Source organism: Panthera onca, chromosome B1 (assembly GCF_046562875.1).
Source record: "Panthera onca isolate mPanOnc1 chromosome B1, mPanOnc1 haplotype 2, whole genome shotgun sequence".
NCBI classification, from domain to species: domain Eukaryota; kingdom Metazoa; phylum Chordata; class Mammalia; order Carnivora; family Felidae; genus Panthera; species Panthera onca.
The window spans coordinates 125,093,614-125,118,794 of NC_138342.1; the positions used below are offsets into that span (position 1 = coordinate 125,093,614).

At 37.4% G+C, this 25,181-nt stretch overlaps 1 protein-coding gene and 1 long non-coding RNA gene across 3 annotated transcripts in view; one reads left to right on the top strand and one right to left on the bottom strand.

Annotated features, from left to right (window-relative positions):
* Window positions 1-25,181, bottom strand: part of TTC29 (tetratricopeptide repeat domain 29) — a 669,793-nt gene that overhangs the window by 634,782 nt on the left and 9,830 nt on the right. The gene's annotated exons all lie outside the window — the stretch shown is intronic.
* LOC132692036 (uncharacterized) overlaps window positions 23,180-25,181 on the top strand; it is a 38,479-nt gene continuing 36,477 nt past the window's right edge. Inside the window, exon 1 of the long non-coding RNA XR_009616141.2 lies at window positions 23,180-23,277. This is a non-coding gene — a long non-coding RNA (uncharacterized LOC132692036). The remainder of the gene's footprint in view (window positions 23,278-25,181) is intronic.

Consider the following 25,181-nt stretch of genomic DNA (forward strand, 5'->3'; position numbering starts at 1 on the left):
ATTGAAATACTACTCCAAACTACAGTATCAGCCCTAAGTCTAACATAGAATTGAATTTTATTTTTCTTTAACATAAACTAATCTCATAGAGAAATAATTAACCATTTATGTAAATAAGAAAAGAAAAAAGGCCGTAGAGAATGAATTTAAAATGTGTATATGGGCATGTTTATGTTAGCTTGACTTACTCTACAGCAAGCCTGCATTCCTGACACCAGTAGATAAACTCTCATAGATCAATTTGATAACAAGGAATTCCCAAACTCTACCTAAAGTATTAATCTTGAGTTCCTGAAAGGCAGAGCTTGTCACAGAGGCTTGCAGGGGATCTTAATGACCTGGTAAGAAAGGAGCTGTTACAGGATGATAACGAGACAGAGAAATGCCTCCAGGTCACTGAGAGCAGGAAGTACAGTGGAGACTCGTCCAGCCTCACACATAACAGTGTTAAGCTGAGATTCATTCATCACTTGATCACTATTTTCTCTTCATCCACCACTCCCTACCTTAAGTAAATGCAAAGGGAAAGAAATGTGAACAATTCTTTTGAAAAAACACACTTCAGGAAGTTTCCAAAAATAATTGTACCTCTGCAAAAAGCAAGGTGTTAGTTAGATGTTCTTTCAACTGAAGCATAAGCCTTCAAACAATACTTATGAGAGTTGAGAAAGAATTCTTTTAATATACATGACTGACCAATTAAACTTAGAAGCTGCATTTATTTTTTCTCTATTTCTTCTAATTATCTTTAACCTCCAAAAGACTGTCTTATTGTGTATATGGCCTCTCGGTGATTTTTTTTTTTTTTTTGAGGGAATGATCTTTCAGTGACTCTGAAATGAGCACTGAGGTATTGCTGTCAACTGTGACTGACTACAACTGTAACGAAGAATTTCAAGCAAGAAGTGAGCATATAAGCCTACTGACTTATATTTAAGAGAATTTAAAATTAACATTTTTAAAGGTTTTTTTCTTCAATTATATCTACAAAATTTCTGTGGTGCTTCTCTACCATTTGACATTAAGTCCACTTTACTTTTCTATGAAATCAGATGTATTACCACCAGTTTTATCCCTTAGTGTATTATAGGTAAATAAGTAAAGAATGTCCTCAGTATAAAAAAAAAATAATAATGCTATATGAATTCAAGATGAAGCACCAAATTACCTTACATACTTTAGGACAATAGCTTAAGATTTGTCTGTAGTCCAGATTCTAAGACATTGTTTAAATTTCACCCTCTGAAATAATATGATGTTGGGCAATAGTTGATTAGTTGATGCATGCTTGACAAATAACATGGATTATTTATAAAACATTTCTATTTGAAGCTCCAAGAGATTTCACTGATGCTTTTTCCTGGACATTCTCTCTAGGACTAATTCTTGTGGTCAAATCAGTACTTTTTGAAAAGAGGTTGTATTATATGACCAAATTCAAAATCAGATGCATTTCTATACACTAACAATGAACTGAAAGAGAATTAAGGAAAACAATCCCATTTACAATAGCATCAAAAGCAATAAAACACTTGGGAACAAATTTAACCAAAGAAGTGAAATATCTATACACTGAAAACCATAAGACACTGATGAAAGAAAGTGAAGAAGACGTAAATAAAAGGAAAGACATATCAGAGGACCTGATATTGTTAAAATGCCCATACTACCCAAAGCCATAGATTCAGTGCAATCCCTATCAAAATTCCAATGGCATTTTTTGACAAAACAGGAAAGAATATCCAATGGAAGAAAGAGAGTCACCTTAAACAAACGGTGCTGGGAAAACTGGACAGAAACATGCAGAACAATTAAACTGGACCCCTCTCTTACACCATACACAAAAAAAAATTCAAAATGGATGAAAGACCTAAATGTGAGACAGAGAAGCATCAAAATCCTAGAGAAGAACACAGGCAGCAACCTCTTTGACTTTGGCCTTGGTAACTTCTTATTAGACACGTCACAAGAGGCAAAGGAAACAAAAGCAAAGATGAATTATTGGGACTTGATCCAAATAAAAAGCTTCTGCACAGTGAAGACAACAATCAACAAAACTAAAAGGCAGCCTATGGAATGGGAGAAGATATTTGCAAATGACATATCTGATAAAGGGTTAGTGTCCAAAACCTATAAAGAACTTACCAAACTCAAACAACAACAACAAAAATACATACATACATAAAAAACAAATAATCCAGTTAAGAAATGGTCAGAAAACATAGACAGACATTTTTCCAAAGAAAACAACGAGATGGCTAGTAGATACATGAAAAGATGCTCAATATCACTCATCATCAGGGAAATACAAATCAAAGTCATGATGATATATTACCTCACACCCACCAGAACAGCTAAAATTAACAACACAAGTAACAGGTATTGGCGAAGATGTGGAGAAAGGAGAGCCCTTTTACACTATTGGTGGGAATACAAACTATGCAGCCACTCTGGAAAACAGTATGGAGGTTCCTCAAAAAGGTAAAAACAAAACTACCCTATAATCCAGCAACTGCACTACTAGGTATTTACCCAAGGGATACAAAAATACAGATTCAAAGGGGTACATGTAACCCAATGTTTATAACAGCATTATCAACAATAGCCAAACTATGGAAGAGCCTAAATGTCTATCGACTCACGAATGGACAAAGAAAATGTGATACATATTTATACAATGGAATATCACTCAGCCATCAAAAGGAATGAAATCTCGCCATTTGCAACAACATAGATGGAACTAGAGTGTACTGTGCTAAGCAAAATAAGTCAGTCAAAGAAAGAGAAATACCATACGATTTCACTCATATATGGAATTTAAAAAACAAAACAGATGAACATATGGAAAAGGGGAAAGAAAGAGGGAAACAAACCATAAGAAACTCTTTATGACAGAGAACAAATTGAGTGTTGATGGAGAGAGGTGGGGTGGGGGATGAGTGAAATGGGTGATGGGTACTAAGGAAGGCACTTGTCACGTTGCATGCTGGGTGTCATACGTAAGTGATGAATTACTAAATTCTACTCCTGAAAACAATATTACACTATATGTTAACTAACTAGAATTTAAATAAAAATTTGAAGAAAAAAATTCCAATGGCATTTTTCAAATAAAAAAAATGCTAAAATTCATATGGAACCTCATAAGACCATGAATAGCCAGTCATCTTGAGAAAGAACAAAGCTGAAGGCATCATGCTTCCAGAGTTCAAACTTTATTACAAAGCTATAGTAATCAAAAGAATATGGTATTGGCATAAAATAAGTCTAATAAACCAATGGAACAGAATCAAGAGTGCAGAAATAAGCTCACACATATATATATGCTCAACTAATATTTGACAAGGGAGCTAAGAACACTCAATAGGAAAATAATAGTTTCTTCGGTAAATGGTGTTGTGAAAACCAGATATCCACATGCAAAACAATGAAACTGGACCCTTTTCTCAACCTAATCCCAAAAATAAACTCAAAATGGATTAAGGACTTAATGTAAAACCTGAAATCATAACACTCCTAGCAGAAAGTAGAAGGAATTCTTGACATTGATCTTGGCAATGATTTTTTTGGATATTACACCGAAAGCACAATCAACAAAAGCAAAACTCAACACATGAGACTACTTCAAACTGAAAAGCTTCTGCACAGCAAAAGAAACAATCAACAAAATGAAAAGGCAACCTACAGAAAGGGAGAAAATATTTGCAAAATATGTATCTGATAAGGGGTTAACATTTAAAATATATAAGGAACTCATACAACTCAATAGCAAAAAACCAATCTGGTTTAAAAATGGGCAGAAAATGTGAGCATTTTCTCAAAGACATACAAATGGCCAACTTGTACATAAAAATATGCTCTACTAATCGTCAAATAAATGCAAATCAAAACCACAATGAAATGTCACCTCACATCTGTTAGAATTATATATATATATATGTATATATACACACATATATATATATATACACATATGTGTGTGTATATATATATATGTGTGTATATATACATATATATATATATATATATTTTTTTTTTTTTAAGTAAGAGAAAAATAAATGTCACCACGGATGTGAAGAAGAGGGAACCTTGGTATACTGTTCATAGCAATGTAAACTGTTGCAGCCACTATGGAAAACAGTATGGAAGTTCCTCAAAAAATTAAAAATAGAGCTACCATATGATCCAGCAATCCTACTTCTGGGTATATATCCAAAAAAAATGAAATCAGGATCTCAAAGAGATTATCTGCATTCCCATGTTCATTGTTCACAATAGCCAATATATGGAAATAACCTAAATGTTCATCAACAACAGATTCATGGGTAAAGAAGATGTGAAATGATGGAATATTACTCAGCCATGAGAAAAAGAGAAACCCTTCTACTTGCAACAACATGGATGGATCATGAGGGCATTAAGCTAATGAAATAAGTCATACAGAAAAGGACAAATATTGCATGATCTCACTTACATGTGGAATCTAAAAATATCAAACACATAAAAACAGAAAGTAAAATGGCGGTTGCCAAGGGCTGAGGAATGGGGGAAATGGGGACATGTTGGTCAAAGGGTACAAAGTTTCTGATACAGATGAAGAAGTTCTCAGGATACAAAATACAGCATGGTGACTCTAATTAACAATACTGTATTATATACTTTAAAGTTACTATGAGTATAAAACTAATATTCTTACCATAACAAGCACATGGTAATTATGAAAGGTGAAAGATATGTTAACTTTCCTTATTGTGCTAAACAATATTCTGTAATATTTATGTGTATCAAATCATCACTTCATACACCTTAAACTTAAACAATGTTATATGTCAATTATATTTCAATAAAGCTGAAAAATAAATGAGTTTTTAAAATTCACAAGCTGATCTTGATTAAAACCACAAGATAATTACAGGACCAAAATCATATGAAACTTTTAAAAAAATGAAAATAGGAGTAGTCACATGGCTCTTTCTAGCTCTCATATAACTAGGAAATAGCCATGCAATCAAAACCCCGAAATAAACCAAAAAACACCTTCAAAAAGCCAAACTGCATATAAGTAACTCCCTGCACTCATCTATGTGCACTTCATTAAAAAAAATAATAATAATAATTTAAAAGTGACTTTGAGACACTTTCCCTTATTTTGGGCACAATTTTATTTGGCTCAGTAATCTGTTTCCCTAAGACATAACATATAAAAGCAAAAACTGGAAAGGGGGAAAAGAGCTAGGGAAAGTTACAGGAAAGAAATAAAAATATTAGCTGACATAGCTAAATGGAGAAGAATAGATTTGTTAATAGAACTATAAAAATTAGACCTTAGTACCCAAATGCAGCAAGGGGTAATTTAGCGAAAGGGCAGAGATCCTCACGACTCCCAGAGAACATTCTTATACTAGACCATAATAACAATTTTATATACTAATGACCCTGAGTCATCAAGAAATGATTCATTTATTATTACAAATCCTATACCCTAAAATGTAAATGTATATAATATATATTATTTTTAAAATATATTATCAAAAGGAATAAAAATTTTAAAGTTTTAGTTAGGACTTTTTATGACTCCTCAAAAATACTAAACGTTGTTATAAGGTAGATACTGTGTCAACAAAACAAAAACTAAATAATCATGGCAATAACTCACATTCCACTGAGGTACTGTCTAAAATCCAGCAACCTAAGAATTCCAAAAATACTGAGGGTAAAGATCTGGGAAGAAGGATTCCGGGGGGGGAGGGGGAGCAAATGCAATGAGCAATGACCCCCAAGACAGGAACAAGCCTAAGTCAGCTGTCAGGGCTGCCATGATGTGACCAAAGGAAGAAGGGAATAAGAAAAGTTGGAGAATTAATTAGGGATCACATTACATAGAAAGTTTGGATTCTGTTCTAATCACAAAGATAAAATATTGTAAAGTTTCAAGACAAGCAAGAATGAGATCTAATGTATGTTGTGGGTTTTTTTTTTCTTTTTAATTTACATGACTGCTTATGGGGAATGGATTGTAGGGAGTAATAATGGAAAATGGGAAATGAGTTAAGAGGCTACTGGATTGCTCAAAGCAGAAGATAATGGTGTCCAATAAAAACAGCAAGCTATCCTTTAAATAAACATAACATTAGTTTGAGTATCAACAGTAACACAACTGCACACTCTTCATCTAGTATCACTGGTGATCAAAGGTATGTATTTCATTCACCTTAAAACTTGTTTATTGCATTAAGCATTTCAAAAGGCTGAAGTTGACATTCATAAAGACAACATGTGGAGGTGTTTGATATACTGTGCCAGGCAGAAAATGACCGAATTGGAGCCAGAGGGTACTTTCCAAAGGAAATTATCTACCTAATTTTCACTTACTCTTTCCAGAGTTTGATTTTAGAAATGTGACTGATCTAGCGGCATCTGCATGGCTCAGTCGGTTAAGCATTGGGACTCTTGATGTCAGCTCAGGTCACGTTCTCACAGTTTGTGAGCTCTATCCCCCGCGTTGTGCTCCATGCTGGCTCCATGTGCTCCATGCAGAGCCTGCTTGGGATTCTCTCTCTCCTCTCTCTACCCCTCCCCACCCCATCAAAATAAATAAATAAATAGATAGATAGATAGATAAATAAATAAATAAATAGATAAAAACTTTAAAAAATAATGAAATATGAGCTTTGAAATCCCTTCAAGTCCCCTTTAGATATAAGACCAGTATTAAGAAATTTCTAGCTAAATATTATGTGAATTCAAGCATGGTCTCTTTCACCACACTAAGTTTCAATCCCCACTTGACTCTCCTTCCTTAGGCAGTTATCACCTTTATAAATGAGTTAAGGTTTTGAAAAAAGAGAAAATATTTGAATTTTTTTTCACGAAAGATAAATCATCTTTCTATTCCTTACTCTCTTTGTAGATTCCCTTAGGAAGAAATCTAGTGAAAGCTAAACTGGAAAGAATGTGATCAGTTTGCCAAAACAATATGAATAGTTTGCCAACTTGATGGAAATGGAGATACTACGTTCCAGTTGTCCTAAGTATGATTTCAGTTTCTAGAGTACTTCTGTGTGCCTACAAGCTCTTCAAGAACACTATGGAAGATTTTATAAGTATCAAAGTGTTCACCCACAAACAGGCACTAAGATTGGTCAGATAATACATAAGCATCTTTATTTATCCAAGGGTAATATGGTGGAGCATAGGAGAACCGGGGGTGCTTTGCCACTATCCTGCTTCCAACACACAAGCAACATCTGGGAGAATCAATAAGCAAATGACTGCATTTAGTTAGCACATAAATAGCTACAACTACTAATTTAAATTTAGAACTATGTTTACATGTCTATGAAAATAGAAGTTAACAAAAAATAGGTAAGAATCGCTGCAAATTCCTATTTAAGAAGTTACACCCTGTACACTCCATAGAATTTCTGTAACAATGAAATAGTGTATTCCTTTATTCAAAAATTTCTAAAGCATCTACCAAGAGAGATAAAAATCTCTAACCACTACTCCCAGTGTTCATTTTTCTCATACAGACTCTTGAAACAACTTCTGTGACTCTCATAAATAGCAAAGCATGTCAGCTCTGGTCAACACTGCCTGGGTTCAAATCCTAGCTCCATCACTCCCAGCTACACATCTTTGAACAAATGCCTCTGTTTACTCATCTGCAAAAGGGAGTAATAATAATACCTATTTCAAAGGGTTGTTGGAAATATGATAAGGGAAGATAGGAATCAACAGGCAGAGAGGGAAAGATTAGGGCCTGAGGTCCCTGAGTGGGGGGAAAAACACCTATTCTGGAACAATGCTGGGAGAGTCTGCAAACCCCCTCAGGTGTAAGGTTCCTCTTAAGAATGTAACAGGCCCCACCTACTCCCCCTCAGGTTTCCCCTCAGGAATTTGACAAAAGACCTAACTGTGGCCATAGACCGGAAATGAGCCAATCAGGAACAGAAAACCCAGCACCTAGAGCTATCAAGCCAATAAGGGTAGAACTTGAGAAGGAATAGGTGGAAGGGATGGGAAGGGCTGACCAGAACCTTATAAAACAAGGATCCTGCCTACTATAACAGGCATTCACTTTCAAATGTCCCCTCTCTGTAATGAGAACTTTCATACTGTTCTTCCTTTGTAATCTTATATTCTAATCAACTTTTGCCTGCTGCTCATTTTGTGTCCACCTCTTCATTCTTTGAAATGCCAAGACAACGAATCCCAGCTATTGTGGTAAAACATCCTGCAACAGGAGGATTATATGAGTTTATATATGTAATACATATAAACAGCCTCTGAGATATATTAGGTTTAACACGTGCTAATTAATACTTAATCCCTACTTTCACCAATCAACATCAAAAGTGCATTCCCTCCATACTCCCCCAAATACAAGTATCCCCCACTTTTTGAAAGTTAACACTACACCACTTTGCTTTTATGAAAGATCTACATAAGTACCTGTTTTCACTAACAAAAGAAATCTGAAGAGTATTTTTGCTTTTACAAAAAAAGGTGAAAAGTAAAAATAGCATTCAGCATTTGTGTTGCAGCAAGGGGGCACAATCAGAACAAGGAGAGTGGCCCCGCCAAGCTCCTTCCCCGGGAACTACACTCAGCATCTCAGCATCAAGCGGCCACAGCCTTGAACTGTCTGTGAGCACCTGTGCTTTATCTGGATTTATGTTCTGCATCGTTAGCAAGATGTGTTCCAAGGTATCAGAAAAGCCTAAGACAAGTTATTTTTGGGGTCTCGGAATGCTCAAACATTTTTCCATATAAATTAATGTTAATTGCTTCTTTAAGCATTTTTGTTTACAAAAAGTTTCATAGGGATGTTCTAGTTGCAGATAGCAGAGCAAACCTGTAAACAGACGTGTTCTCTAATCTCTTGAGAAAGTACTTGTCTGGGACCAACAGCCTTGACATCACCTAGGAGCTTGTTAGAAATGCAGAATCTCAATCTTCACTTCCCCCATTTACTGAATAACAATCTGCATTTGAACAAGGCCCTTTGGATATATGTTATAATTTGAGAGCCACTGCTCTAACACACCATCTTCCTGTAATAACTACCTTCCCCAGAGCTGCACTCCCCTACACTCTGCCATCTGGAATTCTTGTTCCAAAATCAACACACAACCTTGTCTAAATATTTTCCCATCTCCTTACCGTACCTGAACCCCAGCCTTCCCCTTCCCCTAAGATACAAGTTTCTCTGCAAACTTCTGCTTATTCTTACACACCCCAAGGACATAGAGTCAAGAAGTGAAGTTGCTACCTTCATTCTTCCCAGTTGCTGTCCTCCTCCTTTCTACTAAACATCCTGCTCTGTGGGGTCCCATGCCACTTGACTCCACAATCTTCTCCTACTCCCTGCCCCTCAGGCTTCCTATCTTTCATCCATTCACCTTCATCCATCGGACTTTGCCACCTGTCCTTTCCAAGCCATTCTCATCTCTGTGGAGGACTACAACAACCATATGGGCAATCAGAACCTGGCCTCTTGGTATCTTAAGTACCTTGTTTCCAATACCCTTCTCCAACACTTCACATCAGCACACATATCCAGGCTACACCTAGAACCTTGTGATCATCTGGAATTACTCCAGTACCAAAAGCACTAGTTTAAGCACCCCCATTCTGGTCATAACCTCTTTTTCATCTAGTTTGCTTACTCTTGACCACTCTTCACAACTTCATTGATCTTTCTAAACTTTCTCCTTATCAAATTTAGATTCTTGTCAATCATGTTCTTGCCAATCCCCTAGCTATGCATCACCAATATACAAATCTCCCCTATAACTATTCTCATCCTTTCTTTCCTGTGACAGTGAAGAAGTTGACTCTGGCATTGTATAAGGCCAATGCTTTCACTTTGCTTTGAATGCTATGCTCATTCACCTACTCAGAAACCACAGGAACTATGGATTACTTTTTTCTCTCCTTAATATTCAACTCCCTCCAACAAATGGATCCTTGCCATTAGCTTTTAAACATTTCAAGTCTTTTCCATTAAAAAATAAACAAAACTTGTCAACTATACTTCAATTAAAAATAAATAAAAGTTAAAACAAATAAACAAACGAAACTTTCTTTAATCTACATGTCCTCTAGCCTCCTTTCAAGATATGTTTTATCCTTTACAAAATATTCTCAAACTATTTTTTTACTCATTCATTCCATTTATTTGCCACTTACACATTCCTCAGGCCATTTTGATGTGACCTTGTCCCATAACACTCCAATACCACTACGCTCGTTAAGTGCTCTGATGTTTTACAGTTCTAACAGACACAGTGTTTGACTTTGTCTTCTTTGCTATGCTATATTCAAGACTGTCAGTAAATCTTTTCTCCTTAAAAACACCCTTTCCTCTTGACTCTACTGATGCTCACTCTCCCAGTTTTCCTTCTATCTCTCTGGCTATTCCTTCTCCATCTTCTTTGCACTAATATCAGTTATTGTTATTGACATTCTTAGAGCTGAAAGAGACTTTAAATATACAATATATTCTATATTTATACCTGTTTTAATATTAGCTATATACTTAAACCGAAATTAATATCACTTGAACTGACTTATAATCATGTTCAATTCTTACTATACAATAATCCTCTGCATGACTGCATGACTTATGAAATCTATAAAATCCCCCTTGACAAATCCAAGTTTAATTCTCTCAACAAACCCAAATCTAGCATGCCTCTTTTGTCACCTTATAGCATTGGTTTGCATTTTTGTGTTTTGAACATACTGAGTAGTCAGAGATTTAACAACTAAAACAATTTCCTTAAGCGCATATAAAGCCATGATGATGGTTGAGAGAAATCTGCATGCAATATTTGAATATTGTCTCTCTGCATATACTATTTATATATCCTCCCCCCTTAAATTAAAATGGCACATTGTGATAACTGCAGATGATAGGGAACCGGGTAATGGACATTTTGGATAAGATTAAATGAAAATTAATGAGACACTTTTGAACTTCCCTTTCAATGGAAACAATAATTTCTTAGAAAATTGGCTCTAAATACCCTCCCCCAAAATGTGGGTTCTCTAAGTCATAGTGACCTTTTCCCACAATATTTTTATAACAAATATTCTCCCAGGGACAATGTGAAATTCAGGTAGTTTACGCCCCTTCAAATAACCAATAGGAAAGAACATAAAAAAAGCCAAGATTCCTACTTCAGATCAGTTTCCTTCCAAAACTACACATTCAGAAAGCTAAGTTCCCACAAGTATCCGAATGGTAACTAGAATTATATTTTTATCTTAGTAACACGATGAAATCCTTTACTTTAAAAAGCTGAATATCATTGTCAAGGCAATTCTTAAGTATTCATCAATTATGAGGATTATGCTCATGCAAGAAAGGCTTCTCCCCAGCTGCATTTTCACAGTGATGAGATCAATGTCTGAACTGTGGGGCTTCTCTGTTCCATTTCTCTGTGATATGGGGGAAAGAGGACCTAGATTTGAATCATTTCTCTACCATCTATTAGTGGGTTGGCATTGCATGACACCATTTATTAAACCTTCTGTTTTAGCATTTGTAAAATGGGGACAATAGTGTTTTTCTCACATCGTGGCTGTAAATATTAGATTAAATACTGTAGCAGAGATGAGGCACAGATCCAAATATCAACAATATGGGGGGAAATATTAAAAGATTATTAAAAGACAAAATATAGGTGGCAGGAAGCATCAGATCAAGGAGAACTATAGCCAGGAGTCTAGAAAACTTGCCTTGTGGGGATAATCTAGTGTAAGTTCTATGAAAAAGAAAATATATGTATTAGTCACTGCCCCTGGTTCCTGGCACCAGGCTCCTAAAACCCTTATAATTTCCTAAATGTTAAAAAACTAAGAGTACCTTTTGTTCTCATATTTGGTCTTTGACCAAGTCCCTGACACAGAGCACCTAAATCCCTTGGAATTTCCTGGGTGACAGTGGTATCTTTTATTCTGGTGAAGTGACTTTTGTTGGGCTCCTGGATGGGGCTGGTCACCAGAAAAAACAAGCCATGATTAGAAGGTTGGAATTTTTGGCTCTACCTCCAACTCTCCACAGAGGGAACAGGGCTAGAAATGGAGTTAATGCTCTATCAAGCATATGTGATGAAGCCTTCATAAGAATCCCCAAGTACAGGTTTCGGAGAGCTTCTGAGTATACATGTTGGTGCTAGGAAAGTGGCATACCCAGAGAGGTCATGGAAGCTCCACCTACCCCCTTACCCACATACCTTGCCCTATGTATCTCTTCATCTGGCTCTTCATCTGTATTCGTTATCGTATCTATTATTATATAATAAACTGATGAGCATAAGTGTTTCCCTGAGTTCTGCAAGCTGTTCTAGCAAATAATCAAATCCAAGGGGGAGGAGGTCATGGGAATCTACAATTTGCAGCCAAGCTGGACAAAAGTTATGGGTAACCTAGGAACCTACTACTTGTGATCAGATTCTGAAGGAGGGGGCATTCCTGCAGCACTGAGCCCTTAACCTATGGGATCTGATGCCATCTCCAGGTAGACAATGTCAGAATTGAGTTAAATTGTAGGACACCCAGCTGATGTCAGAGGGAATTGCTTAGAGAGGGGAAAACCCCTACACATCTGGTCTCAGAGTGTTGTAAGTGTGGTAGTGAGAGAGTAAATGAGGCCATGTGTTCAAACAGGTGAAATGACTGATAAAGAGATTGAGAAGGGGCAGGCAGGTAAAAAAATATATATATAGTGTAAATCTCAGATTCCAGGAAACTAGCATTGGAAATGCACTCTGAGGGCCTGCAAACCATTCTGGAAGAGATTCAAGTACGGGAACTGGGTTGTGGAACACTGATGGCAAGAGCCAAGAGGAAATGGTACTTGTGTCTGAGACAAGAGAAAAATAGATATTCTCCATAAAAAGACAAAGTTCAGCACAGAACAAAGATCTGGAATCTGACAGTGAGGAGGAAAAATAGCTTACATAAAACACACAAATAAAATCAAGTACTAAGATGTGTAGTAATGACTATGAGAGCAAAAAAGCATTCTGCAAAGTTCTGATGGATGATAGAATAGCTTTAAAAAAGGCTTCCTAAAGGTTATGGGATCCAACTGGGACAATGCCTAGAGGGAAGGCAGATATTCTGGTATTCAGCATTAACAAATAATATGGAGTCCAAGAAAGAAGTAACTGAGGAAACTGTTAAAGAAATAGGAAATGTAAGCATACAACATTCCATTTCAACATGCATGTTCATTACCATCTCCTTCAGAACAAACAAAAAAATGAAACTATGGGCATGGAAAACAGACACGGTTATTTAAAACAGGTGTCTTTGGTTGCAGTTTATTTTAAAATGAAAATATAAACTTGGGAATTCTCCACTGAAATGAGTCTTTTTCTCTCCACAGTTTACTACTGATTATCAGTTCTCTAGTTGTAGTTTTGCATTTTATGTAGAAGAAATTGACTCTTGGTTATTATGCGAGTCAATGACAAGATAAGAGTCAACACATTACTAGCATTTTTGACAAATAATGTGTACATTGATAGGGAAGTAACTTTTTGGATTGTCCATACCCTGATCTTGACTAATAAAGCACAGAAACACAAAAATCTCACATATTCTTCTCAGCTCACCAAGGAATTCTCCTGCAAACAGAAGCCTTTCCCATCCATTTACAGGATACTCCTCAAATCCCCCCACATTGACCCCTCCCCCACCTTCGCAAGTACCCCCACCCTCGTTCCTAGATCCCCAAGCCCTCTTCTCTTCCCTGAGCTTGTGGGCTGAGTTATGTCTCAGGCTCTGGGACCCATCAGTCCTTAAAAACCATTCTTTAGTTCACTTTCACAGCCATTTGCTAAAACTAAGCCTTCATTTTGCACAACCTCTCTGGTGCCTGATCGTCTGCCTTGCTCCTTCCTACTTGTGGCTCAGTAAGTGGTCCAGAATGCACACCTTCTAGAAACAGGAACCAGTCTTACATTCGCCAATCCTGCCCATGGGGTGTGTGCCCAGTTCCATTTAGGTCTTTTCTATTCGTCTACAGCTAACCTTCATGTCTCAGGAAGCCATACCCCAGGCTTCTCATCTATATTCATTAGGCAAGAATTAAACCACTGCCAGAGTACATACTGATCTTTTAGACCAAATGCAACTTCCTCCTACTTCTTTGTCAATGGCCCCCAAAATCTGACTTACCATCTACATATTTTTTTCACTGATTATTTTGTTCAGTGTTATACGTTAGTGGTTGAGATAATGATGTAGATTATTTTGACTCCCTTCTAGCCTTTGTTAGGAGGAACAAAGTCCAATAGAGAATTTACTCAATCTCTTCATGGACCTGGAACCAGGATATAGAAACCCTACGAGTAATAGGAATGTCATAAACTGCCTGCCACATTCACAGCGGCGCAGAGAAAGTGAATCCGCCACTGCAAACAAGGAGCAGAGACAAGGCATAAAGTCCCAGACCAAACCTTGCTTTCTTACGGTTCCCTTACCTTCTTATGGTTGCATGCCTCCTGCTTTGGGTTAATTAGCCCTGGATCTCTATAATCAGTTACGGTGAGTCAATGTCTGTTCTGAAGTGCCATAACCAATATATATTACATGTTATATTCCCACAGAGGGACGGCAATGGCCTGCTATCAAGTGGGTCTGGAGCTCTGGTGGGGGGCGGGGGAGATCCTCAGGAGCACAGGGTCTCTTGTCATTTAAAAAACTATGTGACTATTCAGTCAGAGAAAGACAAATATCATATGACTTCACTCTTATGAGGATTTTAAGACACAGAACAGATGAGCACAAGGGAAGGGAAGCAAAAATAATATAAAAACAGGGAGGGGGCAAAACATAAGAGCCTCTTAAATATGGAGAACAGAGGGTTACTGGAGGGGTTGTGGGAGGGGTGATGGGCTAAATGGGTGAGGGGCACTAAGGAATCTACCCCTGAAATCATTGTTGCACTATATGCTAACTAACTTGGGTGTAAATTTTTTAAAAATGAAAAAACAGGGGCACCTGGGTGGCTTGGTCGGTTGGGCATCCGACTTCGGCTCAGGTCATGATCTCATGGTCCGTGAGTTCGAGCCCCGCATCGGGCTCTGTGCTGACGGCTTGGAGCCTGGAGCCTGTTTCGGATTCTGTGTCTCCCTCTCTCTCTGCCCCTCCCCTGTCCATGCTCTGTCTCTCTCTGTCTCAAAAATAAATAAACGTTAAAAAAAAAATTAAAAAAATAATGAAAAAACAAAACTGTGACTATTGAACGTGATTTCCTCTTCATGGGATGCTCTTCAATATCCCTCCACCACCTCCTTATTCATTAATTCAAGTTACTCCTTGTGTCCAATGTCACCAGGTACAGTTTCTCCCTTCTCTAAATTCCACTGTAGTCTCTTCAAGAAGGTAAATTATATTCTTTATCCTGTTTTTTTCTAAAACAACTTGGGGTGATGGTGACTAATTTAAGTGTATGACTCTGTGACAGTTTTTCTCATTCACTAAGCACACAGGTGACACAGTTCCTGGTAGGCCTGCTATTCGGGTAACTGCTACCCTGATAACTTCCCCCTTGGGAAATCCCAGGACCTTTCTCTTTCCCTTGTAGATAATGGACACAGATTCCCATCTGTGAGCCTTTCTAAGACTCCTGGGTCAAGAAGTACATGGCTTCAGGGCTGCTTGGGTGGCTCGGTCGGTTAAGCACCACACTTTGGCTCAGGTCATGATCTCACAGCTCATGGGTTCAAGCCCTGCATCCGGCTCTGTGCTGACAGCTCAGAGCCTGGAGCCTGCTTTGGAATCTGTGTTTCTCTCTCTTTTGCTGCTCCCCCACACTCTCTCTCCCTTTCTCTCTCTCTCTCTCTCTCTCTCTCTCAAAAATAAATAAACATTAAAAAAATTTTTTAAAGTACATGGCTTCAGAAAAGCAGATGGTTTCACAATGTAAAAGGCTTGCACTAAAAAAACAACACCATCACAAAAATCCTAAAACCAAGACCTCCACATTTCCCATGGCATTAAATAGAATTATTCTATGTGTAAATCACTTTGTTTCCATCTGCTTTTCATAAATGGCCATGACAGAAATGGGAGGAAGGGAAGAGCAGTGAGACAGGAAATTCAGTGGACGTTCTATCCCACTGAGCCCCCCAGAGGGGTGTGCTCTCTTCCCATTCTCTTCCCCACAACCAGGAAAACACCTCTCAATCGCCACTGCATGAAGAAGCAAATTACACAACTCTTACAACAGAATTATAAAGTTGTGCTACCTTGAAAGGGACTTAATGAAAATAGTATTTTTTTAAATATTTTATTTCTGAGTTTGCTCAAACTCAACATAGAATTGTCATTTGATATGATCTAGATGAAAGACTCCAAAGTTTTCTTATTTTATAAACTTTTGCTTTGTTTATTTTCCTAATATATAGTATGCATATTTTACTTTTTTTTTGGTCTGTAAAAACAACAAAAATATGTCTATTTCGGTGAGAAAAGGCCTAAAAGTACCCTTCATAAAGACAGTGATAAGCTATAAAATAACAGATTATTGCATATTCAATTTATTTTTAATCATTTAATGGAAATAGTTATGCATCACGAAATTACAAAGGGCCTGTATACATTGGTATGTCTAAAGTGATATACTGAATTGTTACAATTTCATGTTCTTTTTGTTAATTGAGCAAAAAGAAATGAAGTACTAGACCTCTCCAGTGTAAATAATATAGTTCACCAAGAAGATGTAAACAAAAGTTTAGATAATGAAGAATTATGAGCCTTTAATGTTTAAATGTCTTTTGAAAACACTTCAAAGTAAACCTAACGAGCCTTAAGAATGGCCAAATGGATGGCTGCTGCTATGAGCATCTGGCCTTAGAGTCCACACCATCAACAAGAGAAATATTATAACCCTAAGCAAACCCCATTCCCAAATCTGATGGACATTAACCTAACATGCTGCCAAGAAAAACATTTCTCATTCACTGCCCTGAATAAGAGTCCTTCCTATGTACATGGGAGGAAGTCATTTGCCAGATGTTGCTGTTTATTTTACAAGTCTCCCTTTGACTTATGCTTATTTTCTCTTGACCTCCCCAACTTCTCCCATACACATCACATGGAGAAAAATCAAGGCTCTGTAAACCCTGGTAAAAAGTACCTAGCTGTTGTAGTCAATACCACAGTCTCGACATGTGTTCTTGTTTATGAATCCAGGCTAATTGCTGACAGAGATTGAATGATTAGGCCTCCCCCATTCAATGCTATCTGGACATCCATCAGTAAAACACACTATTTTACAACTTGCCATCATGAATGCCATCTATGATGAAAACTTTCTCTTTTATGATAACAACAAACCTATCAGTGATAAATCAAGATAAATAAAAGGAAGTCAAAACGAAAGAGAAAGACTGTGTTATTTTCTAAAGGCATGTTAGGTCTTTAGAACTCCCAAAAGATCACTCGGTGGAATGTCAGAGGTTACACTTTACCAAATGGGATTCTAGCAGGAATTTCACCATAATCTTGCTTTCTCCTCCTGACGGAGAATCAAACTGGCTGATTCAGCAAAAAGGTCTTGTTCAATTTCTAGGTTACGCATCTGTTGCTAACTTTATATTAAAATGACATTGATGTTCACAGGGCCCCTGGGTGGCTCAGTTGGTTAAGCATCTGACTCTCAGTTTTGGCTCAGGTCATGATCTCACTGTGAGTTTGAGCTCCACGTCAGGCTCTGTCCTGACAGTGTAGAGCCTGCTTGGGAGTCTCTCTCTCCTCTCTCTTTGCCCCTACCCCACTTATGTTCCCTCACTCTCAAAATAAATAAACTTAAAAAAAATTTTTTTTAATGACATTGGTGTTCATGCAGGCCACCGTGTCCTTGGCCAGTTGTGGCAGGGGGGCAGTTCTCACACCTCCCATACCCACTTGCCAAAGCCAAAAACTTTTGCAGTGGAGGCTGCTTCTGTAGTGGGTGTTCCAGCTTTAGCTTTTGAATTCTTCTGTGATTTCCATTGTCCTGTCCCACTTGCTATGTTCTGGGTCTATTCCTAGAATAGAAGCTAGGAAAACTGGGGTGACAGATAGTGGGGCCAGGAAAATAGGAAAAGCATGGTTGAAGTCCAACCAGCTAAGAACATTCTGTAAATGTGCTCAGTGGGCCTGAGTTCTTCAAGGGTTCCTCAAGGAACCCAAAGCCTACCTTTAAAACATCTCCAAAAATGTCTGTATATAGACAACCCCTCATACTATTCCATTAGCACATTCTAACATGCAGAGAGTGGTCCTGGGCATTTATAAGGTGCCCAATATCAATGAATGAATGAATGAATGAATGAACGAACTGATACACAACAATTCTTTCGGTGAGAGACTAAACAAAGATATCCTCAGGATATCTTTGTGAAGACACCTGACTATTAAGCAAATTAGTAGGGCTTGGCCTCTCCTAAGCTTTTGCCAAAATTTCTCACAGGAATTAAGCAAAAATTGCCTCTATGCAATTATAAGCCCCCAGAATCCTTTGAATCTTATTCACCTAGTTGACCAAGGTTTAAAAAATTCCTAATGATACAATTTACATATATCAATCTGGTATTTTACACTCAATGTGTTTTTAAAATACATTATTTTCAGGGTGCCTGGGTGGCTCAGTCAAGTGTCCCACTTCGGCTCAGGTCATAATCTCCTGGTCCGTGAATCTTAGCCCCACATCAGGCTCCGCTGACAGCTCAGAGCCTGGAGCCTGCTTCAGATTCTGTGTCTCCCTCTCTTTCTCTGCTCCTCCTCCACTCATGCTGTCTCTCTCTCTCTCAAAAATAAATAAACTTAAAAAAAAATTTTTTAAACATTATTTTCAATTCAATAGCAAAGCCTGACTTGATTGTGGTTTAGCACAGTGTTCTCAAACTATCTGTAGTAGAAGATGAGTTTGTTTTTTTTTTCAATTTGCAATCCAAAACAGGCAGATAGTTTTACAAAATAAAAGAGATGAATTACCAGAAAAAGTAAATAAAAACATCCATGTTCATTCCAGCACTATCCATAATAGCCAAGATAGGGAAACTGCCTAAGGATTCATTGGCAGATGAATGGATAAAGAAAATGTGAGATACATACATAGACACATACACATAAATATGATATGTGTATGCATTATATATATATGAATATGTGGTGATATATATACACATACATATGAATATATATACAAAATAAAACATTATTCAGCCATGAGAAATAAGGAAATCCTACCATTTGCAACATGGATAAACCTAGAAGACATTACATTAAGTACATAAGCCAGAGAAAAGACAAATACTGTAGGATCTCACTTATACATGGAATCTTAAAAAAAAAAAAAATCAACAAACAACTCATAGAAACAGAGAATAAAAGAGTAGTTATCAGGGACTGAGAGGTAGGGGAGATAAGAGATGCTAGTCAAAGGGTACAAGCCTTCAGTTATAAAATGAGTAAGTTCTGAGGAATCTAACATACAATACAGTAAGTAATACTATATTGTGTATTTTGCTAAGAGAGTAAATCTTAAGTGTTTTTACTAAAAAACAATGGTAACTGCATGAGGTGATGGGCATGTTAATTAACCTGATTACAGTAATCATTTCACAATGTATACGTATGTCAAATCATCACGTTGTACACTTTAAGTATACACAATTTTATTTTCAATTATACCTCAATGAAAATAGAGAAAGAAAATAAAAACAAAAGGGACAGAAAATACAAACACCGTTGTTTCTTCTATTTTTACTTTTTAAAAAATATTTATTTACTTTATTTTTGAGAGAGAAAGAGAGCGTGGGGGAGGGGAGAGAGAGGGGGAGACAGAATCCCAAGCAGGCTCCAGACTCTGAGCTGTCAACACAGAGCCTGACGTGGGGCTTGAACTCACAAACCATGAGATCATGACCTGAGCTGAAGTCAGATGCTTAACCAACTAAGTCACCCAGTCACCCCTCATTGTTTCTATCATTAAATTCAATAAACAAATAATTACACTTTCAAATTTCTTTCAGTTACACAAATGTTTCTTTTTTTTTTTTTTTTAAATGTTTATTTTTGAGAGAGAGAGACAGAGTGAGAGCAGGGGAGGGGCAGAGAGAGAGGGAGACACAGAATCCAAAGCAGCCTCCAAGCCTGGGGTGTCAGCACAGAGCCCGATGTGGGGCTTGAACTCATGAACTGTGAAATCATGACCTGAGCCAAAGTTGGACGCTTAACCAACTGAACCACCCAGGCGCCCCTACGCAAATGTTTTAACCACTCTCAAACCACTCTCAATGTTTGTATCTATCTGGTCACAAACTGTTTACAATCAATCTGGTCAGCAACACCAATTTGTGGATCACATTAAGGATTGCACTAATTTAGGTCCAATCTTCTTTGTTTTGCCCTGCTTTAGGGCAATAAGTTGGAGTATATCCACATTTTCTATTACCTTCTCTCCATAACACTTAGCACTAAGATAGATCCTTGCAGAGGAAAAAGATTGCTCTGTGCTCCCAATATTTTTCAAGCATAAAATTACGAAGTCATTTTCAATCACCATATGCTTCAAGTTTTTGAAATACTGAAGATTAAAATATTTGCCAAAAGTTAGAAAATAAAGGTCACTAAGAAAATGTCCCTTTTTCACGAAGAGTGATTAATCTCACTTACACACATCTCTGTTCTCCCACTGAAATGCTACCAAGCCATATTTTCTTGACATTAGGGAACAGTGAAAATACATGCCCAGACAACAATGAGCTCACACAGAAGACTGAATGACTCCCAACATGTTGCCCTATTAAGGGGCTGGGAGAGGGAAGACCATGTCTTATGTGTTCTCTGCATCTCCCTCTCTCTCTCTCCCCCTTTCTTCCTCCCACCCTCCCTCACACACACACGCACATGCACACGCACATGCACACACACACGCACATGCACACGCACATGCACACGTATGCACAGCACATACCACAACAGCTTAGCAGTTGAGAGTGTGGCTTTGTGACCAGGCAGCTTTATTCAAGTCCTGACCATGCCACTTATTAACCATGAGATCCTGGGCAATCACTCACTCTTCTGTGTCCAGGTTTCACAGGTGACTCTCCATAAATATTTTTGAATGAGCAAAGGGATACAAAAAGAAACATAGGATTGAAGAGTAGAAGAGTGGAATAAGGTGGACAAATAGCACCGTAATTTTTCATTTGTGCCAGGTTCACATACACATACACATACATCCAACAATTACTGACTCAGGTCATAGTCTGAAGTACGTTATCAAGAACAGAAACCATAGACTGTCTTATGAAAACTAATGAACAAGGATATAGCTTTCCTTCAGTGATAGTGCCCTTCTTCCTGATGGCCAAAAAATTACCTAAGCAAGCAAACAGAAAATCTATGTCAAAATTACCACTTTTCTGTCTTAAGTCTGTTATCACACATCCACTTCTTTTTAAAAAATGAATTGGATCAGAATAGATATTTCTAAAAAAAAAAAGCCATTACTTTCATTCAACCACCATTTTATAACAGCAAAATAGAACTGAATCTTACCAAAATACACTATCACAGGAGACACTTCTAAAGTTATTACTGCTGTATTATTCCTTACCTCACAGTAAAAGATGGAGATTTTACAGATTCATACAAGCAATAAAGTACAATTTCAGAAGAGCTGTGTTACACAAAGTGTAAAAGTTGTAGGGAATTTTTATCCTGTTAATGGAATGGGGACCCTACAGCAGAGGGGCCATAAATCACAGGAGATAGGGGAAAATGACAAGGAATTTGAGAGCAGAGGCCATGGGAAGACCACACTGTACTGCCAATTTTTAGCTACAATTCAGTTTTCCTTCATCTTTAAAATACAAATAACGATACAAACTCCCAAAGGAGTGTTATAAGAAATACATGATACATCATATCTGAAAAGCATTTTTGTAAGTTTTCAAATGTTTTTAAAGGTGATAGGGAAAAAATAGTCCACTTTATTTTAATTTACACAGCCTCTACAAGGGCAGAAATGCAGAGAGCCTTATTTAAGACAATAACATAGAAATATTCACCTTTAAAACCATTGACAGGATCATGGCATCAATTGTACAAATCCCAAGGCTGAAGAGTTTACCAAGACACTGCCAAACACAAGAGCAATGTGAGACATGTCACATTTCCCTCAATAAATATTCTTCTTCTCCACCTTCTAAAGAGACAGAAAATGCAAACTTCTTCCCAACTAGTCAAAATAATTGCTTTTCCATAAGGAAATAATAAACAGTAATGAACAAGGGAGCACCCAAAGCAGTGTTATAACACAAACAAAAATGGAAGCCAGAATATGTGCCCATCCCCTTCCTCAGCTCTAAAGAGGAAAAGAAGTATAAAAGCTACATGAGGAACTACTTCCCACAAGCTCTCTTTATTAACTATGTGTAGGTATTTGCATTTTTGGAAATACACTTTCCCAAGCTCACTTCCCATTCCCTGGTGCAAACGGCACACGGTCATTGTCTACAAGCATGCTGCTCAGGTGAGCCATGCTAGAAAGAGGGTCTTGCTCAGCACTGAATACTGAGGTCTTCTAAATTGTTTTGATGCTTCAATGGCCAGTGCATGTTAGTTTTGGCAGAACAGACCTATGGAAAACTGTTCTCATATTTGTTGGCTCTGATACTTTGCATGTCAGATGAAACAGCAATGCAAAACTAAAACTGCTCCAGGCCAAAGAAGGCTGAATTTTGTTTGGCTTCTGGGAGACACAGAATCACGGTGGGAAAGCACTCGGTGGCAGTCTGGAGATGTGAGTTCTAGACTCCACATCATTGGATTTTTATTGGTTGCATACTATTCAGCAAATGTACATACCAAAATTTATAGTCATTCCCCCACAGATGAGTTTTCAAGTAGTAAGTTGTTATACAAGTTTAATATTGGTGCCTAAGTATGTAAAACTTTCATCAAGGGAATAAACTGTCACATTTGGAGACGGGATAAGAACAAAAAGGAGCTGCAGCCAGGAACTTCGGACCACTAGGCAACTCTTCAGAATAGATGCAAATAAGGAATCCAGGGAAAGGCCTGGCACTCTGCCTCCATGGAGACAAGGCAGTCAAGGAAACTGGGCCTCCTGGTAACTAAGTTAGAATAAATACTTGTTCCTGGGAGAAGTCTCACCCATTCCACAGCCACGCAAAAATGCTCATCAAGGAAAATCTGATTTTCTGCAGCAGCAGCAAATGGCCTCCAAAGTAGCTTAAGGTAAAGGGCCAAGTGTGGGTGACAAATTCTGCTGTCTAAAGGCTTGAAAGGCAGTAAACTGAGAGGTATCTCTGTAGCGTGAAAGTTGTTAAGGAAAAGGAAATGCAGTTGGTTTCAATCTTAGTGTAAAGAAATTTTTTAATTTTTTTTAATGTTTATTTTTGAGAGAGAGAGAGAGAGAGAGAGCGCGCATGAGCAGGGTAGGGGCAGAGAGAGGGAGACACAGAATCTGAAGCAGGCTCCAGGCTCTGAGCTGTCAGCAAGAGCCTGACATGGGGCTCGAACCCATGAACCATGAGATCATGACCCGAGCCAAAGTCGAAGTCCAACTCAGTTGGACTGAGCCACGCAGGCGCCCCCTCAGTGTAAGGAATTTTTTTAATTGCTCACCACGGTCTGCAATATATTCGTATATACTATTTACAGGCATTATATAAACAGATTTCTTTTTTTTTAAACTGTTTTCCTTCTTTTATGTAGCACTGGAGTTGAGGAGATATACAGAGGATTCATCCATCCCTGACAGGGCCATCTGAAGTGAATCCTATGTTTAAACTTTCAAAACTGTATACAGAAGACATAAAATAATTTTACCAGAAAATTTTTCCCAATAGTAGTTTAAAATGTACCAGTGACAACAGAGATACCTCTGTTGAAATATGATGGCTAACTTAACATACAACTTAAAATTTTAAGATAAAGGGCAGTGACTTTGCAAAGTGTTTTAGAATTTAAAATGACTTTGACCATCTTTTTTAAAACAGGCAGAAAAGTAAACTATACAAGTCCAAGATGTAAAATGACTGAGTCTACAAATCCTACGAAATCCAAACTGCAATCTGAGAAGTTAAAAAAAATATGTTTCAAAGAAAACAATGCTGATGAAGTTTATTAGACACCAGACTGATTTATTCAGAGTTTATTAGTTCCCTTTTCTTCCAAGTGTGTAAGCATATGGCAGAGAATTTTCTCTTAAAAAAAAAAAAAGGAGGAGTTTTATAAAAGAAAAGATGGCCTAAAGTCTAGACTGTCTCTTAAGAGCCCTTCCTGTGTACTAATCCTGAATTTCATTCATAACTCATCTCCTTAGAGGTAATCCAAACAGATTAAGAAATAAAATGCTTTCTTCTTCTGTCTTTTTCGCTTTGCAAACTGTTTTTAAATTAATACTTCCTGCTCCCTCCCAAGAACCCTGGAACCTTTGCAAACAGTTGTTAAATAGCTATAATTCTTTCTCATAGTCATTCAACATTCACCAGCACTCACAAGATAAGCAACACCCACTTGAAGGTATCATAGTGTCAAATGCTGTACTAAAAAAAAAAAAGTGATTTACAGCAGCTGGTAAACACAGACATCTAATTCAAGAAAACACTGCAAAAGACAGAGAAGATCTGTGCTTTAGACAAGGGTTGTGAGAGTTTCTGAATTGTTAGTACTTCAAAGCTTCATTCTATTACACTATATACAACTCAACTCATAACTTATTTTTCAGTTTTCCTTGGGACTAAACAATGCTTAAAACAACTACCAGACCACCCGCCAAATTTTATTTTTTTTAATTTGTATATTCATTTTCTTGTGCAATTTCAGTTTTCTGGAGTCAACTACAGAAATGATTTATGATTTACTCTGGTAAATTTCCACAGCTTTGTGTAAAGAAAAACTCAAAAGCATTTTGGCAAAAGAATTATGTGCTGCCAAACATACAATGTATGCATCAGGTTCAGAATGCTGGGAGGCAGATTCAAAGGAAAAACTGTTCCCTCCATCTTTCCAGAAGAAATCTTTGCAAACATGGCTAACTAAGAATTGATGTAACCTAGTATTTTTAAAGTTATTTGGTTTTTAGCCAGGAAATACATTCAATTGAGTAACAAAGGAGAGAAAACAAAACCCACAAG